Source organism: Meleagris gallopavo, chromosome 20 (assembly GCF_000146605.3).
Source record: "Meleagris gallopavo isolate NT-WF06-2002-E0010 breed Aviagen turkey brand Nicholas breeding stock chromosome 20, Turkey_5.1, whole genome shotgun sequence".
In the NCBI taxonomy this organism is placed as follows: Eukaryota; Metazoa; Chordata; class Aves; order Galliformes; family Phasianidae; genus Meleagris; species Meleagris gallopavo.
In genome coordinates, this window is record NC_015030.2 from 6,871,685 (window position 1) to 6,883,726 (window position 12,042).

Genomic DNA, 12,042 nt, shown 5'->3' on the forward strand with positions numbered 1-12,042 from the left:
TTTTTTTTATTCCCCCCTCTTTTTATTATTTTTACTTTTCCCAACCCCTGTCATTTAGAAATCACATAATTAATTGAGCACATCCTGTGCCACACGGAGCTGCCACGACTTTGAAGTCCCAATAGATCATTTTATAGAGCCATGGGTACCATTTTTTCCAGCGCAGCACCAGGCGCCAGTGAGAGGGCTTGTGGAATTTAGCATATCCTACTCCAGGTATGATAAAGAAACCTTGGCACCTTCTGTTTGTTTTTACTAATTTCCTTTCCAAACTGCCTTTTCAATATAGAGGAAAGACCTCAGGACTTAAAGTTTGTTATTTTCTCTCCAAAGTTAGTCCCTGTTCCCCCTGCTCCCTCCCTCCCCTTCCTTTAAACCAGACTGAACTGCTTCTTCGCTTGGTGGTAAGTTTTCTTTTTTTTCTTTTCTTTTCTTCAGGAAAGTGTGGTCTGATTTAGCATCGTGTAGCTCGGAGCTGTTACTGATCCTAGAGCTGCAGCGAAGGCAGCCGAGGGAAAAAGATCCCGACAGGCTCTATTAACCCTTAAAATCAATAAATGATCTCATCACCCTCTCAAATACAGAAGAAGAAATAATAATGCAATAATTTACTTCAGTGGAGGAACAAGCCTTTTGGGGATTGATGCTGAAATCTATCCCCAAAGACGCTGCTGCTTGCGCTAATGAAGAAGGGCTGCTTTCCCCAAAGGATGAAAATAAACTGCAGCGTCCCTCAGAAAGAGAGCGTGCATATATAGACATGGAGAGCAGACATGGATAATATACTTCTGCATATGAAGAACAGAGAGAGGAAGACAGAAGATGGGTAGAAACTTGCTACATCCAATGAACCCACAGGTGAAGAGTAGCAGAGCCCCTTCGCAGAAGGAAGCTTTGCAGTGGCACCACTGTGCATCCTGCATTTGAAAAACAGGGCTGTGAAATCCCCTGGAACCTCTTTAAAAGAGAGGCAGGAATTCCCAGGGATGGGTTTACATCTGCTGGTTGTCATTTGTTTTTACCACAATTCGAAAGGGCAAACATGGCCACTTGGAGGGGTTTGTAGGAAGGAGCTTATCCAAGATCAATCCCTGCAGAGTTATTGTCTCCTGTCTATAAAGATGGAAGTTCTGTCTCACAGAGAATAATAGAACATGAGATTTTTTGCACAGACATATCAAGCCAGCTTCTGACATCTAATGGGAAATTACATTTCTGTGTAGTCTATGAAATCCAGAAGATGATTTAGAATTCCCGTAGAAAAGATCTCCATGAAAATTTGAACAGATTTCAAACTATTTCTGGGCATATTTATGATTAATTTTTATAGAGCCACATTTATTTCATGGCTGCACAGGGCCTTATTCAAAATCCCATGTTGTAAATGAAAAGATTTCCATCGATTCCAATGGGCTTTGGATTAAACAGTTAAGAAATTTCCGTGAGGCTTAAAATGGGAAACGATTCATTACAAAATCCCAGAGGTTCATTTTTAAAAGCTATGTATGTATGGATGTATGTAGCAGATATTTCTCTCTGTTAAGTCTGCAGGACAAAACCCTGTACATTCAGTTATCTTTTGCCTGCAGATTCCCACTTATGTCTGTTCATTTGGAAGGGAAGGTCTGATTACTGTCTGTCTATATTGAATAATTAATTAATTAATATTCGATATCTCCAGCCATTCACAGCCCTCTTAATAACAACTGTGCTTGCAATGAATGTCTCACAACTGCACCGAAATATTTTTATGGATTGCTGTATGTATTATTGTGCTTTGTAAGTGTTTTCACAGTTGCTCAGAACAGTTTGCTGTCTTCCTTCCTCTTTTCTCTCATCTGTTTGCTCTGTTTTCTGGAAAAGTTACACATTCTCTGTAGCTGAATGAACTTTACATACAAGCTCCTGACCCAATCAAGACACAGTTACATTCTGTAGATATTACAGATGTGAAAAACTTCGAAAACCTTCCATTTAAGGCTGAAAATACGATGCAATCAGGAAATAATTACATCACAGTTACTGAGTTATCCTAATGCTGCTCTTCTACACAAGGCCAGGTAAGGAGAAGCACACCAGCCTGGATGCCTTCAAGCCATTTCAAGGTTGGTAGTCCTGAACTCTTCACCTTTGCTTGCATTTGTCTTAAAGACACACTGATATTGCTTTAAATTTGTGCTCAGAACTTTTCTCGGAGTTTCTGAATTCTTAAATTAGGGATTTTAAGTATATTAATGCAAGCAGGTAAAGAGTTATCAAGCACTTGAGCCTGCGAGCCACAGGCTTTGAGGTTACTGGCTGACCCAGGGAAGACACTGAACAAAATGCTTTTCCTTCCAGTTAATCTTAAAAAGAGAACAAAAATTCCAATTTTGTTTGAAAATGCTTTTTAAACCCCTTTTTTGGGGGGAGGTGAGGAATTGAACGCAGTGCTATTGGGAAAGAAACCATCACGAATATCAAACTGTTTCTCTGTCAGAAACACTGCAATGACCCACGCTGTTGGTGCTGAATTTTCTTCTCATTTGTATCAGACAGAACTACAGCAGAAGGTCCAACATGCCCACAGCTCACATAACTGAACATCACAACAGGTGGCAAATGAAGCACGCAGGAAATGTCACCTTTCTTTCTCAGGAGTGAGGCTCTGCAGGCCAAAAGCTAAACTCTTGGGGGTCTGGAGAAGTTTTGCCATGTCATAAACACGGACACTACTCCAAGAATTAGCACAGGAGAAAGCACATTGAGGGAAGGTTGAGATTGGAGGTCACCTATACTCAGCTTACACACTTACAGACACTGGGCTGATTGCTTAGTCAATTATTCTCTGGAATTTTGTAGACTGCAGGCATGTCAGCTTGGAATATATGAACCTATCAATTTCAGTAACAAAACTCCATAAATCTGTCCTAGATTTGGACTCACAACAAAACCTGTAAGTTGGCAAATTTCAAATCGTTTGGGGGGTGATCTTACAAGCATTTACCCACCAACTACCTAACTGGTCTTAGCAGGATAGAATACGAAAATTTAATATATATGTGTAAGCATAAGCAGTGAGCTAGTTAAAATAGCCATTGGCTTTTATGATAATTTTTCCAACTATAGAAATTGTACAGTGCAAACCTACACGTTTTTCCATGCAAGACACAATGCAGACAATGAAGTTGCAGAAAATGTATGAGACTGGTTTTGTTTAACGTTAGTCTTCTCAGTTTACTCCCCCTGCCACTGCCCCCTGGATATTTTTATGGAAGTAAAAGAAAATGCTCCTTTTATATATGAGTTATGCATGTGGGTGACTCATTTGGCAATATTAATAAGAAGTAGACTTGGTTTTATTTTGAAATCTCCCCAAAAATTATTGAAGTGAAAGAGAAAAATGGTCAAATCATAGGAAGAGGTCCTTTACCAAATTAGGAAGGTTTTACCTTTCATATAGTGTTCCTCATTTTGTGGAATAACAAGATATTCTTAAAAAATAAACTAAAAAAGAGAAGAAAATACATTATATGAGTTGTAAACAGAACCTGTCCAAAGGAAAGCCAGGCTGGGAATTCTTTGTTGTTGTTACAGAGATATAGGAGCAGCTTGTGCCTGGAAAGGACTACGTGCTCTTCAGTTTGAGACACGCTTTGTTTCAAGGTGATAACAGCATACAATGCTGTAAGGCATGACTCTCCCTCCTGAGCTGTCTGCATCTGTTCCCCATTGACTGCACATGGATTCTGCAGATGTGGAAGAGCTGCCTAACTTTCACAAGGCAAAAATGAAGTCAGAAGCCCATTTCTCATATGTTTCTGCTTTTGGTCACTGTCAGCATAGTGATAGTTCAGTCTCAAACAGCTACATAGAAGGGGATCTGACTTGCCCTCAGATTTTTACAAAGCCTTTATGCCAGAAGGTCTTATACCTGCTGGAATTGGGTTAGTTTGGTTCCATAACACCATTCTAAAGTGTAATAGTAAAAAAACAGAGATGGAGAAGACGGAGGAAGGACACATTCACAAATGTGAGACGAATTTTCAAGCAAAATGGCTTTCCAAATTCTACCAATGTGGCCTTGCCCTTTTTCAGTTCATCCACTGAATTAAAAAATCACTCATTTTATGAAGCTTAGTGGGTATTTTTAACAGGCAACTGAAAATAAAGGACAAAACATCGGTGAAAGCTCTGTGCAAGATAATCCTGACACAGAATGTGCCCCAGCCTGAGCTGCAGCACATGGTCTGAACGGTGTCCCAAGGGTCAGAGTTGTTTCTGACCTTTTGCTATCATCTCTTCCCTACAGCAATAGAGCATTTCATTTCATTCCAGTGCAGTATTTTTCAAGGGTGTAAGCATCCATCTTTGATTTTCCCCATTGTCTGTGGCTGTGTAAAATAGCACCATCCATTAGGGCCAGCAACTGCTGCTATTTGCTAGCTTTGCCTTGAACCAGCCTATGCATATATTCCCCAATAAATCCCTAGTAATTAAATTCTTCAGGGTTTGATCTTGCTCACAGGAGCAGAGTAATTTTTGTTCCCTTATGGATTAGATTATCCTGAAAGGTTACGATTCAAGCCTTTCCTTTTTCCCTGATATGATTCTTCCAGACCTTGGGACTGATAGGGCCCTGCACAGCACCAGGTCTATGTTTTCTCTGTAAATACAGCCTACAAAATTTCAACAAGTCAGCTCTTGTGTGCCACACCGAGAGATTGATGACAAACCACATTATTTTTCCCCTCCATATAACTGCCCACAATTACAACGGTACTCTCTCAAAACACTGGTTTGTTTTTGTCCGAGGAGGAAAGAGCACAAGCACGGCCTGATATCTCAGTGCAGAGCTGGCAGCAACACTGAGAGGCATTATTTGTAGAAAATGCCCTTCTTCCCTCTCTGTTTTCCTATTCATGATAAAATACTGGATTTGATTCGGCCACATGTGCCTATGCAGAGCCACTAACTCATCGGCAAGGGGAGTCTCAATCCCAAGCCAAGGAAAAGAAGGAATCATGACTTTGCAGGGCATGCTCAGCTCCCTGGCCTGCTCCTGTGATGGGGAAGTTGCCCCTAAAGCAAGACAGCTTGGGTCAAATTCATATTCTTACTGTCTGCTGTAGATCAGGTTTGCTGCATGGTTTTGATTTTGAACCAAGGATCTGTATTTTTCTGTTTCTCTTGGGTTGGACAATGACTGACTCAGCATGAGAGTGCAATTCTGATCACAAATAGAATGCTTCTTACGCACAAACCCACTGTTTTGTAAATTGGCAGCACCCCACAAATTGTAATAACAAATTAAGAAAAGAAATAAAAGGCTCTATTCCCAGAAAGAAAGACATCTTCCTGGAGAAGTGAGACCACAGTGTTATCCTCCATCCCTTCTGAACTAATATACAGTTCCCTTATCTTTGTCCTGATATTCCTCCTGTGTTTTGGTTGCATTGCTTTAGACATAATAAGACAGCAGTGCTGGGAAAACACTGATTGTTGGATGCTCTGATGACATTTCCAGAAATGCTGCTGTCCTCCAGATAACTGAATTCCCAGACTCAATTGCAAGCTTATGAGCAAAAGCAGCACCTGAAAAACAAGTCGTCTTACTTTCAAGTGAAAAATGCTTAGAGCATCAAACATATGTCAAAATCACTAATTTCTCCTGAAGCTGCTACAGGCTTATATCATCAATCATCCTGACACACTGTACTTGAAGCAGTGCTGAAAAGATACAAGCCATTTACTCCAACACGTTTTCTTTATCTGCATCCACCCTTAAAAACTTCCATAATAGCACTGTAATCTTTGCATTCGCTGTTCATTATTTACAATATGGGTTTCACTTTAGTAGTTTGTGTATGGAACGAGAATGACTGAGTCTTTCTTCATTTGGTAGTACTTCTATTCAAAACAAGGATGTGCAGCACATTCCTGAGTGATAAAGAACCCACTTGTGTTAACTTTCCACCTTTACACTTTGAAACATTCCTGCTAATTCCAGTGTTTTGGTTTGGTTTTAAGATTTCCAGCTAAACAGTGGCATTCCAAGAGTCACAGATCGTTCAGAGTATTCTGGATACAAAATAAATGCCTGACTTCTCCAACTATGGCACATCTATTACCAAGGTTTGGCCATCTCTGGAAAAAAAAAAAGCAGATTGAAGTGGGACAAATTTCATCGATCCAATATTTAAGGATCAGCATAGATAATTTCTTCAGTTTCTAGTCACCATAGGCATTTTTTGATATGCATTAATGTCAGGCATACTGTACCCTAAAGTTTCTCAATGTTTTCTGTGAGACTGTTGTGTTTTCTAAAGCTTATGTAGCTCTAACAAAGATACACAAGTTCCTCAAAGAACTATCTAAAATTCCTCTGAAATTCTAAACTGTAACTACATTGGTTGTTTGAAGCTAAATAGTTCTGAAATCTTAATCCTTCCTTGAAAACTCAGGCCCAAAATAACAAAAATATGGAAAATGAAATAATGTCTCGAGATTTCAGTCACAGATGAACCAGAACTAAAGAGCAGCCTTCCAAATTCTCTGTGATTTTCTGGAATCACAAAATAAATTAGACAGTATGATCTCTGAACTGAAATGCTAATGCTCATTCCCCACATTCAAGAAGAATTTAATTCTAACGAAATACTAGAAACCCAGCCTTTGGTTCCAGGAGCACAATGAGTGTTGTCAGCAAATTAAGCTGCACGCAGCTCCTTGAGTGGGGGATTGGGAAGCATTTTAAAGAAGTTTTGGCACCAAAGCAGGATAGAGAGAATTGGGCCAATGCCTCAAGTAGCTCTGAAAATCCCACCAGTTTTCCATGCAATTTCTGACACCTCTCTGGAAAGTCTGCACAGCTTAATCCTGGGAGCTGCAGCCCTGCGCTTCAGCTGTTTGGAATGACTTGAGAATGAAGTTAACAGAAGTGGGAACTGTCTGCAGTGAACTCCAGAAATCCTTTTGCATTTCTAGCAAATATGTATCCCTTTTTTTTTATTATTATTATTATTTTGTTTCAACAAGCAGTCAATTCAGAATGTCGTGATCCGTAAGACCATCTGTAGACACTTTGGGGGGCTTTTGTAGAGATGACAGGTCTCAAGATATGGCTTTGCAGGAGTGATGAGTTGGGATATAGAGGTGAAAATGAGGGGAAGAGCATACATTGTATTTCTTTTCCACAGAAAAAAAAAAATTAAAAAAAAAGGTAGAAAGAGAGCAATAAAGTAAAAGGCATTTCCTAAAGGTAGCCATTAAATCATTCAACACACCAATCCCCTGAGAGCAGAGGTTCCTCTTTCCTTTCCAGAATGGGTTTTTGCTAGCCATTTCTCATCTAATGCTCAGTGTCTTCACCTGGCTCTCTCTGGGCATTTCCCCAGACTTCGTGCAGGAGGACAGCACAGCAGCTCTCAGAGATGGGCCTTTGCCCATAGATCACTTTCAAAGAATTTTTCAATAGGTCCCCAATGATATCAACCAAGGGTTCTGTTTTGCTCGTGATAATGTGCTAATGCTCCGAGACCCAGCATAAATTTTCTCTGCGCATCATCATTTGTCAAAGTCACAACATGGGGATGGAAACTAAAAAAAAAAAATACCAACCAAAAGAAAAAAGTAGGAAGAGATAGAAAAGGGCCGTTCTGCTTTCTTCTCTTCCCAGTGACTTTCCTCTGCTCCTCTCCCCCCTTCTCCTCTCCTCTTAATCTGTAAAACATCTGATTGTACAGAACCAGTAAACAAAGGTCTTCATTTCTCCCTCCTGTGAATGCATTTGTGAATGGAAAATCAGAATTCATTACGGGAGCCTTTGCCACTTTTGATTAGGAAAATGCTGTGGGAGAGTTGGTCAGTTGGTGCTCGGCCTCAGTTAAGTCATCATTTGGGCTGATAAAGTGAGATGGAAAAACACGATCATCGTAAAGCGGCCTAAAGGCTGACGGGATTTGCCTTTTATCATCTCTGAAGGAACGATCCCACAGACCACATCAAAATGTTCTCTACAGCTTGCTTAGAGGGAAAAGAAGTTGGGAGAAAGGAAGTCAAATTTGTTCCTGCCCTTTATGTCTCCCCTCTTTCTTTTCTGCTAAGTTTCAGTTTTCTTTTTTTGACTTGGATTTTTTTGTCCACCATCTCTTTGCCCCACTGCCCTCCCAGTTCAAGAAGATAATAGGTGCATTTGGCAATCGAACAAGAAAACAAGGCTGTTTCTACAGCAGCACGTGAAGACAACTGAATCTACCTGGAAAAAAACACATCTACAGACCTGACATTTTATTCATCATCAACACAGCCAGGCCTTAGCTAGAATCAAATGAAAGTTGATACAAACTGAAGGGAAAACATATATAAACATATGGAGCCAAACCAATGGTGTCTCAGCAGAGATGTTCAGTGTTCTGCTGCTGCTTTTAACTCAGTTATTATTAAATCCGTTGGCAGAAAATGACAACCCAGGCTTCCAAGCTCACTGAACAGCACTCACTGGTGTAAGCAAGGCCACTGAAGTCAATGAAAGTGCTGACACAAAGCTGTGATCAATACCACAATCCCTCAGTTTGCTCTTATGTGAGTTTGGGTGGCAGAACCCATCGTGCAATATTTTACAGAAGACCTTTGCAATTTGCAAAGCAACTTTATTTAAACTATCAGTGAGTAGGCTTTACAGTATCTGCTAGTCAATACTGGGGTCCCAGCACCAGCAAGAGAGCCTGGAAACTCAAACAGGATTCAAGTTAGCAGCCATTAAACTGCCCCTTTGTTGCAGTCTGTCATTTGATCTATAGCAGTTTTCGCCCTTAAATATTATAATAAACTCTGATCACTCTCCATGCATTGAAGTAGCACAGTTCCTACTTCCAGCTCTCAAGCAGGCACTGAGGCTTTATCATCGGTGTACCCTTACAGACTGTATCTTGAATCACAGCATGAAATCGAGCCCTTTGCTTTGCTCGCTGCCCATGCATGAGCCACATCAGCTGCTGGCAGCACTCCTAGCCCTGGCATCCTTCCTCAGCAGCCTCCAGTCCAATTAGACTTTACCTCAGGTAACTCTTCAAAAGAAATCGCTAATAATCATAATGTGATGGCGACATGTCAGGAAAAAGAAACTAACAGCCTTAAATCCGGTATTAACCTGCAGTGGAAAACAAGCCATGGGGTATTTCCATGAGAAGTCTTGGAAGCCATACAATGGGTGGGAGGGAAGGGATGGGGAGAAGGGGAGGGGATGCCAGGATGGGACACGAAGGGGAAGGGTCCTCGCCAAGGTCTGCTCCCAGCCTGGTGCTCATGGACCAGGTTTCGTTTTTGTACCTCTGCTGACAATTGCTACCTGTGGTAGAAAGGAAACATTTATGGAAGGCTTTCTCTGAAGAGCAGAAGGAGCTACATGATGCTATAATAACTATTTCTCTTTCTTTTTTAGTACTGAAGAAAGCTTCCCCTTCCCACTGGGACTGGTCCAGCCATGCTTTCAGGGTTCCCTATACCCTAATCAGCCCCAAGTGCTGGATGTGGGATGTGTGGAGCAAGATGAGGCTCGGCTCTGGCATTGCCACACTCTTTGCAGAAAGGATCCAAAGAGAGAGGAAAAACCAAGAGGCAAATATATGACACTCCATCCTTCTCCTACACGGGATTCCCTCCAGCTCAGCTGCACTGGGATGGAGGTGACCAGAATGGTGCCAGCTATCTCATTCCATCTCCATCCTCGCATAGTGTCTGTCTAGAGCTGTTCTGCTGTGATGGATGGGACTGATTCTGTGGTGGTGCCAGTGGAAACTGGACCAAAGCTAGTCCTCATCTGGTGGCTGTTTAGCTAGCTCTTTGTTAGGTATGCTTTCTATAAACAGATTATAAGAAAAAAAAATTATGCTGGAATTATTGGGAGGAAACTGTATCTTGGTAGGCCAAATTAAACTTCATGTAATAGCTCTTCTTTATGTGAGAAGAGAGTAATGTCTTCAAATATATCAAGGCGTATAATTACATACTTACAGAGTAAATTAAATACATTTTTTTTAGCACAAATCAGATTGAATGTCAATTATGGCTTCCAAAAACACAAGGATTTAAAAAAATCCACTTTGTAAATTTAACTTATCAAGATAATTTTATTAACATGTCTAACTATTATTATTTAATGTACAAATTATTTGGCATAAAGTTTTTGAGGCAGTGCAAAACCAGCAGTTTAAAAGTACTGCAGAATGCCAAACTCCGGGGAGAACCTCAACAAGTGAACGTATCTATGCAAAGAAAAACTGTATTTTCAAAGATTGTTATCAAAATGGATGCTGACTAACGGCTTGTTTAGCCAAGAACAATATGTTTTCTTCTTACTGGGGTTCCTTATTTCACTGTGTGTTTGGCCTCCTTGTGTCATTTCCTTCACAAATTCATCATGGAGAGGTGGCAAGACAATATCTGATGTACCAATGATTCTGGTTTCCAGAAGCTGGAAGCACAGACAAGTTGTTTGAAGATAATAAGCAACATTTTCAGACCAGAGCTGAAAGGGAAGAATGACGTCTGTTTATTTGGTTTAGTCACTTCTGTTTAAATGGGAAAATACTGAAAACTGAAAAACTGGGCTGAAAATGTCACGACTCTTAAAAATAATTATGCCATTTAGAGTCACCAAAATATTGCATACATACACACCCTCAATAAGCATTATAAGTAAATCTTTTTTTTTTCTTTTTCTTTTTTTTTCCAGGCAATATTTACTGATGGTTTCTAATGTTTCAGAGCAGACCTTCACTGTACATATTTCTTACGGCATTCAATCCAGAATGTAAGCATATATTTCATAATGGTGGTGTAGCTATTGACCCCAACTGATTATTTGCTTAAAGTTAAGCATGAGCTTAAGTACTCATCTGCATTGGTGCTTACATGGACATTCCCACCAGTATAATATTCCTAACCTCTCCAGTGATTACCCAATTCCCCATAATGGGAACCCCAATATTACTAAAGGACTCTGCCAATCTTGGCCAATGTCAACAGAATGGGAGGTGCTATTTCATTAATTTCCCCTGACTGGGGACAAAAATAACTTCATATATTTCTTGGTTTTGTGTTTCAACCTCCAGGAGAACAATTTTCTTAAAAAGTAAAGAAATTGGTTACATTATACTCCACTTGGTTACATTAGACTGTAATTTCACAAGGCATCAGTGATTCCAGAGACTGATTTTTGACAAGAAAAAAAATGACCACACATTTGCTAACATCAATAGTCACCTTTCCTCATGCATAAAGCATATGAACACATTTTTGGCTGTCAGTATTTGAACAACAGAAAATGGGAAGGAAGAAGTATAGACATGTTTTAACTTTCTGACAAACTGTTTTGATGAACGGGGATCCCAGCACTGGCTAAAGAGTGAGGACAGAAAAATGGGTCCCTGTGGTGCAGGGCCAGATCTCCTCTAATAACAGAATGAGTGAGCAAATCAGGGGAACCACAACTTTCCTACTGTGTGAGAGACCACAAATAATGGAAGACAAACAGATACGAGAAGGAGCAATTCATTTTCCATGCCCATTAACTTTTCCAGGTAGAACTGGGCGTCAATGTATTTATGATTTAGTCTCTTATGTCTCTTCAGGTCTTCCTTAAAGCAGACTGAAGATGGATTTGGGGTTTTTGGTCCATTTTGTAGCGCATTCAGCCCACGTTTGATAAGGGGCTAAAATGAACTCTTGTAAATCTTTCTGCAGCCATGTAAAGCAGGACTCCATTACAAATTTGTAGCTACCCAAATGGCAAAAATCCCTGTATAATAAAGGCCATGTGCACGACTTCTGAAACTACTGCAGCAAATAGCTTTCCCTTTTTATCTACATTTTATTGCTATGATTGTTTTTATACTGCACTATCAGTAAAAATACAGCACGATTACATATTTGAAACTGAGAGCAATAATTTTCCAGCCCCTAAACACCTGAAAAGCCTCTGCTCCTCCTTTTACTGCACGCTTTGGTGTTACCAGTGCATTGCCTAAAACAAGGGAGTGCAGGGAGTTGCCAGGCCATGAA